The 20511-nt window shown below is 47.8% G+C and overlaps 1 long non-coding RNA gene across 1 annotated transcript in view; it reads left to right on the top strand.

Moving 5' to 3' along the window:
- Positions 1 to 20511, top strand: part of LOC135057838 (uncharacterized) — a 51471-nt gene that overhangs the window by 23592 nt on the left and 7368 nt on the right. The window lies entirely within an intron of this gene.

The following is a 20511-nucleotide window of genomic DNA, read 5'->3' as shown; positions in this document are numbered from 1 at the left end:
TCCATTCGTAAACACAGGTGTTGGCCCTCCTCATTGAGTCTCAAAGCTCAGTGTAATTAAAGGCTATTGTACTCCGTCTGCGGGAAAGATACTGATTTGGAGTACAATTGATCTTCAATTACTATTCCGGTGCTTACCTTATGCATGTAAAGATATGAGGCCCTCCCAACATGCAAACTATTGTTTGGGGGATCTCTGAGGTCAAAGAGCCATTTGAGACCCACTGATACCTGTCTCCAACTGTTCAGGTGCATGACTAAGTAAGAACAAATAATAATAAATGGACATAACTTCTTATGTCCATAACTATTCGCACGAGCGATTAATCCGCTCCAAACCAACACCGGAATATTGCTATTTAAATACTCTTCCGATGGGTACCAAACACTGCTGTATGACTCCTGTTAGACCCTTCGCACAATACAAAGAGGGATTCCTCCGTTCAGGGACATTCTATATTAACCAAACTTTCAGAATCTATCAAAGGGACCATGATCTACAAACTACATTAATTGTGAAAATATGTAACGATTGAGTCGCACGCTACGATTACATAAACTCTACCGTAAATACGCATACCGTGCGCCTGCGGGTGCACGCTATTGCGGGTATGCGCCTTCACGGGAGAGCGTACGCATGCGCAGCGCGGACCAGTGTGCGGTGCAAATATGGCAGTGTGCATAGAGATATTTTTCTGACTTTGACAGTCTACCCTTTGGCAGTCAATAATAACTGCCACCTTCTAAAACATTTCAAAAGGAGAAAAATATAGGTCAGGGGTTAATTCATTTCCATGGTTGGGTAGGGGAGGAGAGAGGAGTAGGTGTGAAGAGGGTATGACCTAGTGAGATAGCAGAAGCATGTGTGTATGAGTCCATGTTTGGGGGGTCATGTATCATCGTGCCGTACGTGTTGTAAATCAAGCTTCGAGGTATTGCGAAGTATACATTTGAATTCCTTCTTATCCCGTGGTACAGGTCTGTGGATGGGCTGTCAAACTTTACCGAGCTCTTTTCGGCTTTTGAACAAAATGGGGAGCACATTTTAGTTGATGATACATGAATGGGGGAATATGTGAATGCTGATATCTGTGCCTGTATTCCCTATACTATGTGTGTTATTACCTGAGGGTTGTAGAGATGAAGATGAAGAACACTTATGGAAAATGCAATGATATTCTATGTCAGGTAAATGTACATCTGTCGTCGAAGTTTTGTTCGGTATCAGTTGAAAGTCGTCTTCTTTGCGCTGTTTTGCTCGTTAGGCATGAGCAATAAGCTTTGTCAATGCCATCAGATTTACAAAAAATGTTGGGCTAGCGTAAGTTTAAGAATACTAGGGAAACTGGGGATCCATGGCAAAGTTCATCAAATGTCCATTTCTCAAGTGGTCAAAACTCCTTCTTTGGTCCATCCGTTGTCTGTATAGCGTCTCGTCAACTTCCTCATCCAAGGGGGTCTTTTTATCTTGGAGAAAAGCAGAAAAACAGGTGAAAGAAACGGACCGTATAATCGCATTTTTCATCACATCCTGGTTTCTATCATTGGGTCATAAATCAAATCCAGGTTAATTACAGTTTCCTCACTCCTCAAGCTCATCACTCTTGTACTTTGTTTGCACTTCATTAAAGCCTGCCCGCATCTAAATATCAATCCAATAGATATAACAACACCTAAGATACATAGTAGAAACTTCCCAACATCCATTATGACTCCTTGAGCCCAGTCTCCTAAACCGGAGAACCAACTTCGCGGGTTCAACCATGACACCCAACCAGTCAGCCCATTACCCACAGCAGCAAGAGTGAGATTGTGTTTTCGGCGAAATTCCCACTTTAATTGGAGAATATCATCCATCCTTTGGTCCATGACCTCCACCGGATCCTCGGTGCTATTCGTGATGTACGTGCAACACTTCACGCCGCACTGTGTTGCCAATGTAACACAATATCCGCCTGTCACTGCTGTGAGGTAATTAAGAACCATTCTATGCTGTACCAGTTCTGTTTTATAAGCTTGGAGTTCTCTTCCAGTGTATCTAAACGTGTCATCATACATTTCAGTGATATTATCTAACAAATTGGCGAGTGCGGAAATGTATCTATAATTCATCACTCCTCGAGCGGTACGAGTGAAATCTAACGCCACCAGAACCTGAATCCCGGTGGATTCATGGATTAGATCAGAGGCCGGATGCTCTAACCTTTCTGACAGGTGTCTTTTAACTCGGTGCTCGTAATGAGTGTGAGTATAAGGAGCTTGGGCACCACGGTGTATGTCTTTCATTTTGTCATGTGTTACAGTCATCACTTCAGGCAATACTTTTCCAATATAACACAATCCTTCAAAGAAAATGTTTACAGATAACATGGTTGTTAGATCGTGCCCGGTACTCGCCTTTGCTTGGTGATTGGGTTGCTATTGGAAATTTACACCTCCGTCTCAGTCATCAGGACCTTTCTGGATCCTTTCTCGACCTCACTGGTACTCTCACCGAAACAGACTGCTCTGGTCAACATCATGGTTAACGGGAAAATCCATATCACAGTCTCTTGGGGCAAGTCCATCTTACAGGAGGAGAAAAGAAGAAATTTGTAAAGGGGGTATAAGAAAACAGTTTGAGGGGGAGAGAACTTGTTACGATAATAAGTTCTCTCGTCTTGTTGTTCTTCTTGTTCTGCTGTCCTCTCAAAGGTGCTGTCTCTCAGTCTTCCAAACGAACATTCTGGTGATGCAATATTCCCTCCCTAACCGACGATCTTTCTGTAAGGAGCAAAAATCTGGCATTACCATTGGTCCAACTGAGGGGTGACATAGCATCTTTAAACCATGGAAACATGAGTGGGAAGAGAGAGACAACAAAAAAAACAAAAGAGATAGAGAACAATTCATGTGCATATATACATTACATAACTCGACAATAACCATCAATAAGAAAAGAGAAACAAAACATTTTTAAACATTGTCAACATTAAGAAAACATTGTTAGCATTAGAAAAACATTGTCAGACTTATTAGGCTGTCATATCTATGTGTCTAATGGTCTCCTTGAGCAGTCCCTCCCCACCAGCACCTGCATTACTCCACTGTCTGTATCTGGCCAGAAATACATTGTGGCGGAGGTCATGCTGGGGTTTGGTAGACTTCTGCAAGGACCAAGTGGATATGCAATGTGTGAATTCTTACCAATACTCGTCAGAGATGGGGATAGAGAGAGAGAGAAAAAACATTTTTTCACAAATACATTTACAACTTTTCACCTGGTCATTCCTGTGTCTTCAGTGAATGACCTCCCACTTTGTTAACCGTTACCTCAGGCTTACCATCCGTCGTATGCTCATCTTTCTTGACTACCTATCATGGGTGTGGCTCAAAATTCCTCCTATCTGATCTCTGATTATAATGGTGTGTGTTGTAATTTTGCTCATTTCTTGGTCTAGGGGGTCTAACTTTATGTGGGTTATTACAGTTGTTGGCATAATGCCCTTCTCTTCTACAATGGTAACAGATCCTTGGCTTTCTCCAAGTGTCAGTGAACTGGGGTCTTGGCTGATTTGATGCCTCCTCAAACGCTTGGATGCTCATCACCCTCAACCGCTTTCCCTGTACCTCCCTGCTTCCTTGGATATCATGGTTATGTTGTTGTCTAGGGGGTGTATATACCTTGTGTGTGCTTCTAGGCCTGCAATTTCTTGCATAATGACCTTCCTCCTGGCAGTTATAACAGACTTTCAGATTTGAATTTTTCGCAGTGGTGTGGGGCTTTTGTTGAGGTGGTCTTGTGGTTAGGGCCTGTATACTTGTTGCTATTAACTTATCTCTTAGTGACTCTCTGTATCTGGTGATATTCTGATCATGATTAATGACGGCCTCTCTTAGTGCGGCCACCGAGATATCTCTCCAGTTTGGGTTGGTGGTCTGTACCCTTGTTTTTAATTCATCCTTTAAACCATTCATTAGCACATATACTGCTGTTTCTCTGTGCGGTGTGCTTGCTTCAATGTTTTCTATACCCGTATACCTAGTCAGGTCCTGCAATGCCCGGTGGAAATAATTGGAAGTACTTTCCCTTTCGTTTTGTCTTATGGAGAAAATTTTGTTCCACTCGACAATGGCTGGGAAATGTACTTCCAACTGTCGGTTGATCTGCTTAATACATTCCTGATTGTGTTCCTCCGTCCAAGGTACCTCCGTGTCTAATTTACAATCAGCAATAAATTTCGCAGGGTCAACACTGGAGGGCAAACATACCCTCAGCACTATCCGCCAATCTTTGTTGGTGGGTTCTGTGGAGTTTCCTAGTTCTTTAATAAATCTTTGGCAGGCTACTAGATCTTTCCTAGGATCAGGGAATTCAGACATAATTGATCCCAATTCGGTCCGGGACCAAAGACAGTGCATTGCACTATCCTTGACGGAAATGATTCCCTGATCGTCAGTCTTCCCATTGGGGACTGCAATCACCCTGACCGGATCGAACTCAGCTACATCATCTGGTGTTGGTTTTACAATATGTGGTTCCCCTGTTGGTGCGTGATATAAAACATTGTACGTACCTGTGGACACGACCTCACCTGACCCTCCGTTAGGGGGTTTGATTATTGCCTTTACCGATTTGATCGTGTCCACCTGGATGTCTTGTAGGATGGCTTCTGGAAGAGGTGCCGACATTGTTCTGGGCTCACTTTCTTGTTTGTATTCCTGAGGGAAGTTTGACATGGGGTGCAACTTGCATAGGTTAATAGTTGTACATTCAACAGTATTACAATAATCATTGTTACATTTATTACACTTATTCTTATGATCTATACTACAGTTGCTAAGAGCGTTTTTATTGTTCAACCTTGTGCTTTTCTCCGCAACCACAATCCTCCCTGATGCCATGTCTCTCTTCTCAAGATAAGAGTCAGAAAAGTCAATTGACTCTCTTTGTAATTCACCTTCCTGTTGCCATAACTGCAAATAATCATAATGTTTACTTCGTCTCTTTGTTGGTTCAATGAGACATATCCTCCTCCTTAAATTTTGTAACACTTTTGGGCTAAAGCTGCCTATATTTGGGAACTTCTCCCCATCATGTACAGTCATTCTTTCCCATTCATCACATAAAACTTCTGTGTGACTTCCGTATTTCTCACACATTATGTACCTGGCCGATCCTACTGGACGGTCTTCTGAATCAACCCGAACCGAGGTTGATCGCCCCCTACCTGAACAACTGGCCCCCATAATCTGCAGGTGTTGCTTACTACTCCTTTGATCTTTATATCACGGTCTTCAGCGAACCCTTACAGCAAACCAAATTATTCAAAATAGGCCGGCGGTGGCGGTTTACCGAGTACCCCACTCACTCGCCCACCTCGACCAATACGACCTGATCACACCGATATGGTGCTGGCGTACTCGATACAGGGCACCTACCAAAAACCTTCTGTTTACTGGAACATGTGAGGGTTACCCGCAGGACACTTACTCTTTCCAGTAAAGGTGGGGTTGTTAGATAGTTCCTGAGTGACCAGCGAACTTCCCTTCCAAAAATAAAAAATTACACAAATCACGTCAGAATGTACAACTAGCGTTTATGACCTTTGTACGCAAAATGATACTAGTCAGGTTTACTAATGCACACAATGACGTGCGGTACAATCGTTCAGTACATAAGCACTACTTGTTATGTACTGAGAGATCAATGGAATCGAAAATTTCGGCTGCGAATTCCTTCAGCCAGAGCTTATATGGCCTATATGGGTTCTGCACCAACCCCCGGGGTTGTGCCTCTTACCTTTATAGCGGACTTCTTTGTCTCCTTATGACCTCCTGGTCTGTTATGACCTCCTGGTCTTGTTACGACCTCCTGGTCTGACCTCCTGGTCTTGTTCTATACTGGTCCGCTATACTCTAATGCTCAAATATTATGTTTAACCAAGGATGCCTCCTTAGCCACCGTATATGTCACTTACACGTATGTTCCTGACGAGTACCCGACTTTCCTTTTGGTTCAACCTCTAAGTTATATAAACTTATGTAATAATAAAAACACACTCACTCAACACATGTACACTTTCGTTTCTATATCTATTTCTGCGCAGAAATTTTCTTTAGCCCAGCTGTGTTACCAATTAGGAGCAGGATCTGTTAAACTAAATTTCAGATTTCCAAAAATAGACTTGCGTTATTTACCGCGTCGCGTTATCTACCGCTTTGCGCTAATTATCGCTTATCGTGACTTGAGCTACGTGGGCGTAACCGGACGCTACGTTGCGTAATGAACGCTGCGTGCGTCGGCCTTTGGATTGCGTACGCTAGTCTTTGTTAGAGACACGTGTACGCAAAACAAAGATCCACCGTAACACAATATACTTTTATCAATGTAAACGATCCCTGATCATCTACCGCGTACCCCACTGGCTTTGCCTTCCGCCGCTCCGGGTTCGGCGACGCGACCGATCCCGGACGAGCCCCCAATTGATAAAGCTGTATTCCTTTATCGTATAAACAACCCTTTATGAGGTCTAAGAACACTGTACGCTGTTTACTTAAGAAGTACCGTAAGGGTACGCTAGTTGCGTAATGATCGCTTAGCCGTAGGCGAGACGCTCAAGCGTCACGTTCGCTCACGGCCCAGAGATCACAGGCAGGCACGCTATTGGCTGTTGACTAACGTAATGATTCGCTATGGCGTAGCAGACGCTCGAGACCACGAGGAGATCACCAGCGGCGCAGACGCTCACAACGCTATACCTTGATATCTATACCTTTAACAATGAGATACACAGTATACCTTTATGTAGAGACAATGTGTAAGTGCAACCTGGTGTAACCTGATTAACTACAAAGCTGCTTGAGCGTCACCGACGCTCTGTGAACACTTAACACTATGAGAAAATACACAGATACTTGTTTAGGGTCCAAAGCCTATTATCTGTATTATGACTATTATACTTGCAAAAAGAATCACAGTACAAATGATACACTACAATATAACAGAGACTTCCTAACCAAATAACTATACAAGAAATACAATACAATACAATACTAATCAAGGGAAAATACGAGAGAAAGTGAGGAGAGAGAGAGAGAGAGAGAGAGAGAGAGAGATATATGAGAGAAATGGCTCACAGAAAGACAATGATTACGGAGAGAAACTTACGCACAAGGGTAACGATCGCAAGCGCTTCTGGACAGCCAGCTTCCCGATTATCAGCAATGAGAACCGTTTGATGAGAAGTGCCAGCTGGATGCCACAGGCCCGTCTTTTATGCTACTCACACAATGCAATCCAATGGTCCCTACAATCTCATTGTCCATTGGACGCAGGAATTCGGCTTCGCATTATAACAAAGGTCATAGGTTGATTCATACAGGTGGGCTGTCTTGTATCAGTGGCCTTGGTTATGCAACACAATGGGTGATGACCAACACATTCCTGTCTTCTGGAGAGCTATTGTTTGACGAATACAAAACAGAATCCTGTCTGGGTTTTGTTCTATATTCATGATGTCCACTTTCAGTTGAGACAATGACATCTCAGCCCTCATTCTCCTGGATACAAACCCTAATCCATTCGTAAACACAGGTGTTGGCCCTCCTCATTGAGTCTCAAAGCTCAGTGTAATTAAAGGCTATTGTACTCCGTCTGCGGGAAAGATACTGATTTGGAGTACAATTGATCTTCAATTACTATTCCGGTGCTTACCTTATGCATGTAAAGATATGAGGCCCTCCCAACATGCAAACTATTGTTTGGGGGATCTCTGAGGTCAAAGAGCCATTTGAGACCCACTGATACCTGTCTCCAACTGTTCAGGTGCATGACTAAGTAAGAACAAATAATAATAAATGGACATAACTTCTTATGTCCATAACTATTCGCACGAGCGATTAATCCGCTCCAAACCAACACCGGAATATTGCTATTTAAATACTCTTCCGATGGGTACCAAACACTGCTGTATGACTCCTGTTAGACCCTTCGCACAATACAAAGAGGGATTCCTCCGTTCAGGGACATTCTATATTAACCAAACTTTCAGAATCTATCAAAGGGACCATGATCTACAAACTACATTAATTGTGAAAATATGTAACGATTGAGTCGCACGCTACGATTACATAAACTCTACCGTAAATACGCATACCGTGCGCCTGCGGGTGCACGCTATTGCGGGTATGCGCCTTCACGGGAGAGCGTACGCATGCGCAGCGCGGACCAGTGTGCGGTGCAAATATGGCAGTGTGCATAGAGATATTTTTCTGACTTTGACAGTGTATCTTAGCTTAGCAGAAGTGCGAACAAAAGGATCGCAGCGCTGCTACAAAAAAAAATGGTGTCGTTTCAGAGTACCTCGAGACTTACTCCTAGCCTGCGATCACTTCAGTCTGTTTAGTTCCTGTTTGGACGTCACAAACGTCCCTGCATTCGGCCAGCCACGCCTACGTTTCCACAGCCACTCCTGCGTTTTTTTTATGGCACACCTGCGTTTTTACACACACTCCCCGAAAACGGTCAGTTACCACCTAGAAACACCCACTTCCTGTCAATCACTCTGCGGCCAGCAGTGTGACTGAAAAGCGTCGCTAGAGCTTGAGTGAAACTGCATTGACTTTTGTGAAAGTACGTTGCACGTGCGCAGTGCGCACCATACGCATGTGCAGAAGTGCCGATTTTTAGACTGATCGCTGCGCTGCGAACAATGGCAGCTAGCGATCAACTCGGAATGAGGGCCATAGACCCCATAGTCCTTTAAATATAAATTTGGATGTTGGTAAACATGAGTAACATATTTTTTATTTTCTGACCAATCTGCAAAACAGTTTATGGAGAATCTGAAGTTAATTCATGATAGAGTAATTTGTCGATGACTGATTAATGTCTAGAGATGCATGTGTGAGCAATATGTCATCCTATAAATTATGCAGTGGCTTCCTTTCTGTTGAAGGTAAGACACCATAGCTTTTATCAAAAGCGTCAAAGTATAAGATGCCTTTGAGAGACCTAAGGCCTAATTCAGATCTGTTCGCTAGCAAGCGATATTTGCACTGCTGTGATCAGATAGTCACCGCCTACAGGGGGAGTGTGTTTTAGCTGTGCAAGTGTGCGAACGCATGTGTAGTAGAGCTGTACAAATAGATTTTGTGCAGTCTCTGTGCAGCCCAGGACTTACTTAGCCGCTGTGATCACATCAACCTGTCCGGGACCGGAATTGACATCAGGAACCCTCTCTGCAAACGCTTGGACACGCCTGCATTTTTCCAGACACTCCCAGAAAATGGTCAGTTGACACCCACAAACGCCTTCATCCTATCAATCTCCTTGCGATCGCCCATGCAAATGGATCCGTCGCACAAACCCATCGCTGAGCGGCGATCCGCTTTGTACATGCGCAGTTTGGACCTGATCGCACGCTGTGCGAAAACGCACAACAGCGATCAGGTCTGAATTACTCCCCAAATACCATCACCATCCACTGACACAGTTTTTCTAGTACAAGAGCAAGAGACGCCAATGGGTGGGATGTTGTAAGACTTAATGGAAAGATTATTTTAGGTCTTCTAGGAAGAAAAAAATATATTTTGGCCAAAAGGAAGGGTATGCCATGCTTTCCATCCTGCTCCTTTTCTTTTGTATGTGTGTATTCGGTGTCTTTATGTTTAGCAGTGGTCTATTTGACCCATCTGGCTTTTTATGGGTAACAGATGGCTCGTCCAAGCTTTGGAGATTGGGTTGGCAAACTCTATCTTCCCGTGCTCCCAAGTTATAGACAAGCCCTTGGCTGTATTTCCTTAAACAAGGACATTTTTGGTATGGGAAGTGCATCAGAAGAAGACTAGTGCATTAGCCATTTTAGGAGCCACCTGTCTGTGTGTTTTTGGCTAACCATTAGAGAGTACACAGTCTGGGCCCCTTGATAAATATATATAGTAAACACTGCTAGTGCATGCATAATAATGTACCAGATTAATAACAGCAATGCATTGTAGAACATACACCTTATGGTGTGTACACACGGTGAGATATTTTCTTACGATTTTGACTATATAGTCAAAATCATAAGAAAAGTTAGTGCAGATCGCAAGGTGAAAGTCACCTTGTGATCCCGATGCCATACCAATGTGCGGTCCCGTGCTGTCGGCATCGCAAGCCTAGATAGATTGTGCAGGCAAGTCAGTTTTGACTATCTCATAGAAAAGATAGTCAAAATTGACACTTAGCCAAAATCGCACATAGTCAGTATTGCAAGCACAGTCATTATGTGCTTGCAATGCCGACCTAGCCCCTATCTCATAGTGAGAATCGGAGTTAGCCCGAATCTCACCGTGTGTATGCACCTTTAGTCCTGTACAGTAGAAGATAACATATGCACAGGGCCGGCGCTTCCACTAGGCAGCTTTAGTGACTCCCAGCCTACAGATCGGTGACTCCCAGCCTACAGATCGGCACCAGGGAGAGAGGGCACAGCGCTGACAGCCTCAGTCACAGGCACCGCCCCTCGACGTCAGCTCCTGTAGAGGCGCACGTTTGCTGAGGAGGAAATGAAACTGATCCAAGCCCAGCCGAGGTGAGAGAAGATACCGTCTCCGCCGCCCGCCGCCTGGCCGCCCGCCCTCCCTTCCCCGCTCGTACAGCGCAGGACAGCATAAAGGTGCCCAGATGTGAATGCTCGTGCTAAGTGGCTGAGTAATGTCCAGTTACAGCTCGTCAGTGTGCGGCCAAATTAGACCAATCTGGCGTTTGTTATACTTACCGTTGATTCACTTCTTACAGCGTCCTGACAGCACTTTTTTGAGGGGAGCGTTCCGTGGTGTCAGGTGGGTGACACTGACAGCCATTAAGGGTACAGCTGTTAAGTAAAAGGACGTCCATTTGACACCTTGAGGTGCATCAGATTCCCAGCAGCCTTCTCTACCTGTACAGAACTCTGTTATTATTGTGGCATATAAAGCTTTTAGTGAGCAGGTCTCCATCCAAAAAGTTTGGTAATCTGTAGCCCCCCTTCTCCCTGTTTTTCCCCAGGACCTGTGTCACCCCCCCCCCCTCATGTCCCCAGGTTGTGTGACAACGTGTGTCCCTCCTCCCCCTCTCCACCCCGTCATGTCCCCACATTCCGTGATGCTCCCCCCCCATGTACCCAGGTCATGTGTCCCTCCTCCCCCTCATGTCCCGTGGCACCCCCTCCCCCCTCAAGTGCCCAGGTCATGTATTTCTCCTCCCCCTCATATCCAGTGGCACCCCCTCCCCCTTCAGGTGCCCAGGTCCTGTGTCACCCCCCCTCAAGTACCCAGGTCCTGTGTCCCAACTCCCCCTCTCCACCCCCCACCTTCTCCCTCATGTTCCATGGCCCTGTGTCAATCCCCTAAATCCTGTGTCCCTCATGCCTCCAGGTCTTGTGCCCACCCCCCCCCATTTCCCGTGTCACCCTCTCCCCCTCATATGCACAGATCCTTTGTCATCCTCCTTAGTCCTATGTCATTCCCCCCCCCCATGTCCCCAGGTCCTGTGTCTCTCCTCGCCTTTCCCCCTCATGTCTTGTGTCTCTTCCCCCCTCATGTGCCAAGGTCCTGTGCCACACCCCCTCATGTCCCGTGTACTGTGTCCCTCCTCCCACTCCCCATCGCCGTCATGTCCGCATGTACCGTGTCATTCCCCCTCGGTTGTGTCTATATTTCCTTCGTGCTCAGGACCTGGAAGTGACAAAATGAGAGGCAGGAGAGAACTTCCGCCCTTACAGCACCTAAATGTCTTCTTCGTTCTCCGTTCGTTTGGGGGAATTTTATTTTTCTATGCAGCATTGGACGCTCGCCACGTTTCAGGCTCGGTGTCTCGCTCCGCTCGCCACACTTTACTATTACAAATAGATTGTGACTTGTACCCAGGGGGTTATGGGAAAGGTCCTCTCCACGAAGGTAAACTAGACGCTACCATTCCCCCTCATGTCCCCAGGTCCTGTGTCCCTCCTCCCTCTCCCACCACCCATGCCCCAAGGTCTTGTGTCCCTCTCCCCCTTCATGTGCCCAGATCCTGTGTCACAGCTTCACCAGCTTATCCATCCCTGCAACTCTTTGTGGAAGCATGGGCAACCCACAGGAGACCCACTAACAGCAGAGAGTCCCTGAGCAGAACCATATGGACTCAGGATAGTGTGATTGTGACTGTACTGGTCACACTGACATGTGACATGGGACATGTGCTGAAGCCTGGTCTGGTGGGGGCACTGCCGACTCTAGAAACGATTAATATATTAACAGCAGTGGCGGAACAAGCAAGCGGTGGGCCCAGGTGCGACAAAATGCTTTGGGCCCCCCCCCCCATCCAAGTCCACCCCGGGGGCAGTGCGCGCAAAAATACATAGTGGCGTTGCTTCGTGGGGAAGGGGTGTGGCCACAAAATAATACCAACACAGTAATCTCCATTATTCAAATTATGCCGCACAGTAGCACCACTACACCAGGTAGAGACCCTTTTACACCTTACAGCGAACAGATTCCTCTTTTTACACATTACAGCAGACAGCGTGCCCCTTTTACACATAACGGCAGACAGCGTGCCCTTTTTACACATAACGGCAGACCGCGTGCCCTTGTTACACATTATGGCAGACAGCGTGCCCTTTTTACACATTACGGTAGACAGCGTGCCCTTGTTACACATTACGGCAGACAGCGTGCCCTTGTTACACATTACGGCAGACAGCGTCCCCATTTTTACACATTACGGCAGGCAGATTCCTCCTTTTTACACATAGCAGCAGGCAGATTCCCCATTTTTACACATAGCGTCAGGCAGCCCCCCTTTTTTTACACATTACGGCAGGCAGATTCCCCATTTTTACACATAGCGTCGGGCAGATTACCCCTTTTTACACATAACGGCAGACCGCGTGCCCTTGTTACACATTACGGCAGACAGCGTGCCCTTTTTACACATTACGGCAGACAGCGTGCCCTTGTTACACATTACGGCAGACAGCGTCCCCATTTTTACACATTACGGCAGGCAGATTCCCCTTTTTACACATAGTGGCAGGCAGTCCCCCCTTTTTACACATTGCGGCAGGTAGTCCCCCCTTTTTACACATTGCGGCAGGCAGTCCCCCCTTTTTACACAGTGCGGCAGGCAGTCCCCCCTTTTTACACATTGCGGCAGGCAGTCCCCCCTTTTTACACATTGCGGCAGGTAGTCCCCCCTTTTTACACATTGCGGCAGGCAGTCCCCCCTTTTTACACATTGCGGCAGGTAGTCCCCCCTTTTTACACATTGCGGCAGGCAGTCCCCCCTTTTTACACAGTGCGGCAGGTAGTCCCCCCTTTTTACACATTGCGGCAGGCAGGCACAAGAAAGAAAGAAGGAAAGAAAAAGAAAGAAAGAAAGAAAGAAAGAAAGAAAGAAAGAAAGAAAGAAAGAAAGAAAGAAAGAAAGAAAGAAAGAAGAATTATACTTACCCTCAGGCTCCTCGGTGCAGCTGCGTCAGACGACGATTCCCGGGCAGTAGAGAATGAGGAGGAGGGAGCCGGAGGACGGAGCCGCAGCAGCGCTTTGTTACTGGTGGAGGCGCTGCTGCTGCTGCCCCTCTGCTTCCCTATAGGCTGTTCTCGGAAGACAGCCTATAGGGAAGCAGAGGAGCAGCAGCAGCAGCGCCTCCACCAGTAACAAAGCGCTGCTGCGGCTCCGTCCTCCGGCTCCCTCCTCCTTCCCCCGTCTGTACCGCTGCTCAGCTCCTATCTCCGGGCGGCTGTGCGCTGCGGGCAGCGGTTGCCTGCAGCGCACAGCGGCATGTAATGAGTCAGTTTGACTCATTACATGCTTGGGCCCCTGGACAGAGGCGGGCCCCAGTGCAGTGCACTGCCTGCACTGCCGGTAGTTCCGCCTCTGATTAACAGGGGTCTATGGACTGTATGTATGCCATTGTCTCCCATGCAGGACACCAGTAGTGACTGCAGGCACACACGCACACAGCATTCCAGGATGACAGCACTACACAGCCTCGGCACTGTCGGCAGTGCCTGGCTGAAAAATAAGTATGGGGGGGGGGGGGGGGGGGCCAGTAGGCTGAAGTTTTGCCTAGAGTGCTAAGAAACCTTGCACCGGCCCTGCATATGCATAGTGTATGATTCAAGTGCACAGTCTGGAACCTGTTTCCTAGAGGAGAGGGGGCCCAGGCAGTGGGGCCCACTGGGGGTTTCCCCTGTGCCCCTGTGGGCCAGTCCAACCCTGGTTACACATCTGGGGTCTCATGTCCTGTTGAAGAAGCTTTCTCTTTGGGATCTCCGAACACACTTAGAGTCTTGGCCAGGCCCAAAGCATTTAAAGTCCAGCCCCTTGTGAAAAGGACTTCTTAAATTCTGAGCTTTTGATTTTTTTTAACTCAATAAATTTTATTTAAGGAAGAGCATTACAAGTTATGCAAGACTCGTAAACAGATTTTCCCTTATGTCCTAGAGGATACTGGGGATCCATTTAGTACCATGGGTATAGACATATTCACTAGGAGCCATGGGAACTTTAAGAATTTGATAGTGTGGGCTGGCTCCTCCCTCTATGCCCATCCTACCAGACTCAGTTTAGAAAATGTGCCCGGAGGAGCCGGTCACGCTTATGGAAGCTCCTGAAGAGTTTTCTGCATTTATTCTTCTGTTTGTTATATTCAGGCAGGACTGGATGGTACCAGCCTGCCTGCTTCATGGGACTTGGGGAGGGGGGGGGGCATCCTCTTGAAGGGTTAATGGTCCCGTTCCCAGCTGACAGGACTCTAGCTCCTGAGGGAACTATTCGCAAGCCCCACCATGGCGAGCATACATTCCCGCAGCACTCCGCCACCCCCAAAAGAGCCAGAAGAGTGAAGAGCGGTGAGTATGAAGCTGGCGTCCCGGTTAGTGGGTCACCGGCCATTATGGTGGCATGAGGGTATGGAGATGCATGGCTTCTAACCGGTGTGGACTGCGTCTCCAGACTCAGTACACAGTGCAGACGCACAGCTTCTGAGGGGGCGAACAGAGTCTTAGTACACTGTACACAGTACCCACACTGGCAAACATAGACTTAAAACGGTTAGAACTCCATTGTAAGCACTAAATTACCTCAGCCAGTGTAAAAAAAGCGAGAAGACTGCGCGCCTTTGAGGGGGTGGGACTTCACTATGAATGGATCCAGCATCTCACCAGCGGGTCATAGCAGGGAAGGGGGGGGGGGGCGATTATTAGTGTACTAAGGTGGTCATTCCGAGTTGTTCGCTCGCTAGCAGTTTTTAGCAGCCGTGCAAACGCTATGCCGCCTCCCACTGGGAGTGAATTTTAGCTTAGCAGAAGTCCGAACGAAAGGATCGCAGAGCGTCTACAAAATAATTTTGTGCAGTTTCAGAGTAGCTTCAGACCTACTCAGCGCTTGCGATCACTTCAGTCTGTTCAGTTCCTGATTTGACGTCATGAACACCCTCTGCGTTTGCCCAGCCATGCCTGCGTTTTTCCAGGCATGCCTGCGTTTTTCCGAACTCTCCCTGAAAACAGTCAGTTGACACCCAGAAACGCCCTCTTCCTGTCAATCACTCTGCGGCCAGCAGTGCGACTGAAAAGCTTCGCTAGACCTTGTGTGAAACTAGATCATTCATTGTAATAGTACGACGCGCGTACGCATTGCGCCGCATGCGCAGAAGTGCCGACTTTTTGCCTGATCGCTGCGCAGCGACCGAAATCTGCTAGCGATCAACTCGGAATGACCCCCTAAGTCCCCAATCTGGGTACTTAGTCTGTGACCCGGCTAAGCTTGGCATTAGCGATAAGGGTGCGGTGTGCTGGCTCCATAATATCTCTGTGTCTCCCTGGAAGGGCTCTTTGTGGGTTAATTGTGCTCTTAACCTTTTCCTGTGTGTGTGTGTGTGTGTGTGTGTGTGTGTGTGTGTGTGTGTGTGTGTGTGTGTGTGTGCTGTCTCATTTACAATATGTCAGGCAAAGAGTGGTTTTCATGCACGGCAGAGTGTTCCTCTTCTCCAGGGGGTTTACTACTGTGTACTCAGTGTAGTGCACCTTCCCAGGCTAGCGGGGCTGAACCAGCATGGCTTGATTCTATTAAAAGAATGATCTCCCATATTTCTACTAGATTGTCCTGCAATGAGAAAGAGCCGAAATTCTTAAGACAGTCTGTGGATGAGTTTATGAACAGAGACTTAGTCCCTAAACCAGCGTCTCAGACCCCTACCATTTGTCCGCAAAAACGTACTCTGTCCCATATCCTGCAGTCTGACTCAGATGATCAAGGGTCAGACATGGAGGAGGGGGAGGTGGACTCAGAGGAGGGGGATGCTGCTCTGTCACAGGGAATAGAGGCTATCAGAGACGTTCTGCAAATTCCTGATAAGGTGACAGAGGAGTGTGAGGAATCTTATTTTAATGTAAAAACGAAGTCCTCAGTCACGTTTCCTGTATCAAAGGAACTGAATACCCTGTTTGAAGATCCGTGGGTTAATCCTGATAGGAAATTTCAGATCCCTAAAAGGTTACTCTCATCCTTTCCTTTTCCTCCTGAGGATAGGAATAAATGGGAAAATCCATTGATAGTGGATGCATCAGTATCCAGGCTGTCACGGAAAATAGTGTTGCTTGTCCCTGGTGCAGCCTCCCTGAAAGACACGGCTGATCATAAAATTGATACCACACTCAAATCCTTGTATACAGCTGCTGGGGTGGCCCAGAGACCCACTATAGCATGTGCGTGGATTACTAAAGCCATTGATAAATGGTCAGGTAACCTAATTGAGGGGTTGGATTCCATATCTAGGGAGGAGATTGTTTTACTCCTGCAATATATACAGGACTCTGCGAACTTTATGGTGGAAGCCATAAAAGAATCAGGTTTGCTTAATGCACGCACCACTGCTATGGCAGTGTCAGCATGCAGGGGCTTATGGCTACGCCAGTGGACTGCGGACGCGGACTCTAGGAAAGGTGTGGAAGGCCTATTCTTCACAGGAGAAGCCTTATTTGGAGATGAACTAGACAAATGGATCTCCAAAGCCCATGTATCTTCCTTCTGCAGCTCCCCCAGTCGGGAAGGCCTACTCAGGACCTAATCTACAGTCCTTTCGGACTGCCAAGTTTAAGGGCAAAACCAGAGGTTCTTCTACAGCCACCAGAGGCGCTAGAGGTAAACCACGCAAACCAGCAGCTGCCAGTTCTCAGGAACAGACCTCAAAGCCTTCAGCATGATGGTGGACCGCTATGCCTGGAAGACTGGCAGGTGAAAGCACGACTAAAGTTTTTCAGTCACATCTGGAAAACATCATGCCAGGATTCCTGGGTCATATATCTTATTTCCAAGGGCTACAGACTGGAGTTTCAGGAGCTCCCACCTCACACATTCTTCAAATCAGGCTTACTAGCTTCACAAGAGGCAAGTATAACCTTACAGGATGTCATTCAAAAACTGGTACAGACTCAGGTCATTGTTCCAGTTCCACCTCATCTCCGAAACAAGGGATATTATTCCAACTTGTTTGTAGTACCGAAAAAGTACGGATCGGTAAGGCCAATTTAAAATCTAAAACCGTTGAACCCGTACTTACGAGTGTTCAAATTCAAGATGGAGTCTCTGAGAGTGGTGATCTCAGGTCTGGAGGAGGTTGAATTCCTAGTGTCTCTGGCAGAGGCGTAGCTAGGGTTTTCGAAGCCCAGAGCAAGATGGAAAATGGCGCCCCCCCAAAAAAATAAAAATAAAATAAAAATAAAAACACGAAAAATGGATGTGGCCACACACCAGAAGGGGTGTGGCCACGCTCCAGAAGGGGTGTGGCCACAGAAAATGGCCCACGGTGCCAGTTACATTGCCCCACAGTGCCACATACAATGCCCCACAGTGCCGGATACATGCCCCACAGTGCCAGTTACATTGCCCCACAGTGCCGGATACATGCCCCACAGTGCAGTATACATGCCCCACAGTGCCAGATACATTGCCCCACAGTGTCAGATACATGCCCCACTCAGTGCCAGATACATGCCCCACAGTGCCAGTTACATTGTCCCACAGTGCCGGATACATGCCCCACAGTGCCAGATACATTGCCCCACAGTGCCAGATACATTGCCCCACAGTGCCAGATACATGCCCCACTCAGTGCCAGATACATGCCCCACAGTGCCAGTAACATTGCCCCACAGTGCCAGTTACATTGCCCCACAGTGCCAGTTACATTGCCCCACAGTGCCAGATACATTGCCCCACAGTGCCAGATACATGCCCCACTCAGTGTCAGATACATGCCCCACAGTGCCAGTTACATTGCCCCATAGTGCCAGTTACATTGCCCCACTGTGCCAGTTACATTGCCCCACAGTGCCAGATACATGCCCCACAGTGCCAGATACATTGCCCCACAGTGCCAGATACATGCCCCACTCAGTGCCAGATACATGCCCCACAGTGCAGTTACATTGCCCGACAGTGCCAGTTGCATTGCCCCACTGTGCCAGTTACATTGCCCCACAGTGCCAGATACATGCCCCACAGTACCAGATACATGCCCCACAGTGCCAGTTACATGCCCCACAGTGCCAGGCCCCACTCAGTGCCAGTTACATGCCCCATTTGGTGCCAGATACATGCCCCACTGTGCCCTCCCCCCCAGGTCACTCACCGGCCGCCTTGTTGATATGTGAGGGGAGGAGAGCGCAGCGCAGCGCAGCGCCTCTCCATCCCCTCGCCGCTCCAGGTCTCCGGCGGCGGTCTGGCGCCGGTTCGCTAGCCAATCAGAGCTCGCGGACCGGCAGCCAATCAGGAGCCGGTCTGCAAGCTCTGATTGGCTAACGCCGGAGACGGGACACAGCAGCGCTGCTGGCAGCGCTGCTAGTGCTGGCAGCGGCGGTGAGGGGAGGGAGAGATGCTGCGCTCTCCTCCCCTCACATTTAGGGTTGACGGGGGCGAGTGGGGCACGTGCCCCACTCGCCCTACCCTAGATACGCCTCTGGTCTCTGGATATCAAGGATGCGTACCTTCAAATACTGATCTGGCCGCCTCACCAGGCTTAGCTACGGTTTGCACTGCAGGACTGTCACTACCAGTTTCAGGCCCTGCCATTTGGTCTCTCCACGGCACCGAGGGTGTTCACCAAGGTGATGGCAGAGATGGTGTTTCTCCTTCGCAAGAAGGGAGTAAACATAATTCCGTACCTGGACAATCTTCTGATAAAGGCACCGTTCAGGGAAAGGTTGTTGGACTGCATTGGTCTTACAACCAAACTACTCCTGGATCACGGGTGGATTCTAAATCTTCCGAAATCTCACTTAGAGCTAACTCTGTGTTATGAGCCACGGTAGTGGCTCATTCCTATTTTGCATTTTGGTTATGTATTTTATGTTATACTTCTGTTTCTTTTCTCCTTGGGTTTCATGGGGTGTCCGGAGTCCACCCTTAAGGAGTAGGTACTGTTATGAACCACAAGCAGTGGTTTATTCCGGTTTGCATTCTATTTATTAATTTCATGTAATATAGTTCTGTCTGCATGCCAGGATTTCCATTCTATTTGTTTAGAAGACTCTTGTTGGCCGACGGTGGTGAGTCGGTGTAATTGCAGCCTGTTTCTATGTGTTTAGCCTCACCTGTCCGATAGTTGATCATTATGTGGTGAGTCTCTGTACTGCAATCTGGCTCTTGTCTGTGTTACTCTCACCTGCAGGTACTTGGCAATTACAGTGTGCCTGGCCTCCAGCCATCCTGATTGGGGCGTGTTCCCTTATTACCCATCTAGCTCTGCAGTTCTGAGCTGGTGATAGACGTTTGTTGTTATACCTGGATGTTCCTGATTAGTGTCTTGTCCAGTATTGCATCTGTGTCCTGGCCCTGTCTGATACTGGAATCCTGTGTACTCGGTTCTGTCAGAGTCTGGAGCTTCTTGCGACTGCTTCCTGCCCTGGAGCGTTCCTGTCCTGAAACCCAGTGATTCTGTCAACCTGTGATCCTGTAGTCCTGAGTCCTGGTGTCCGGAAGCCTGTTGTTTGAATCCATTCCTGTGAGCCTGTGTCTGCGGCCTCAGGGTTCCCGTTCACCTGCCTGTATTAGCTCCAGTGTTGTGAGTAGCGGCTTGGCCGCACCTTACAGCCTTGGCCATATCTGTCCATTATTTTTCCTTTGTTGTTTTCTGCGGAGGTCTCTGCTCTGGCTGTCCTCGCTGGTATATGAAGGTGTCGTGTAGGCATGTGGGCAGCATTGTTAGAGTTCTGGAGTTGCCCCTAACTCTGTTTCAGGTTTTAGTTAGAGGTTCCCCTTGTTATCGTCCCGTCTCAGTTTACGCCTTGTCTCCAACTAAGACCGGGGGGCATCGGAGTTGGGCAGACTTAATCCGCCCTTCAAACGCGGCTGCCGTGGGCCCAAGCAAACATAGTCTCGCAGGCGTAGACTGACCACGAGGGTGAGACAACGGAGTCAGGGCTTCTTGGGGGTAACTGCTGAACTTTATCCTAACTACAGTATTAGGTTCCTGTACTCGGAGCTTGTCCACCCTGTTCCTTAAGTACCGAGTACAGTGAA

This window comes from Pseudophryne corroboree, chromosome 3, assembly GCF_028390025.1.
Source record: "Pseudophryne corroboree isolate aPseCor3 chromosome 3, aPseCor3.hap2, whole genome shotgun sequence".
NCBI classification, from domain to species: domain Eukaryota; kingdom Metazoa; phylum Chordata; class Amphibia; order Anura; family Myobatrachidae; genus Pseudophryne; species Pseudophryne corroboree.
The sequence above is the reverse complement of the archived record's forward strand: the minus strand, read 5'-3'. Positions and strand labels throughout refer to the sequence as shown.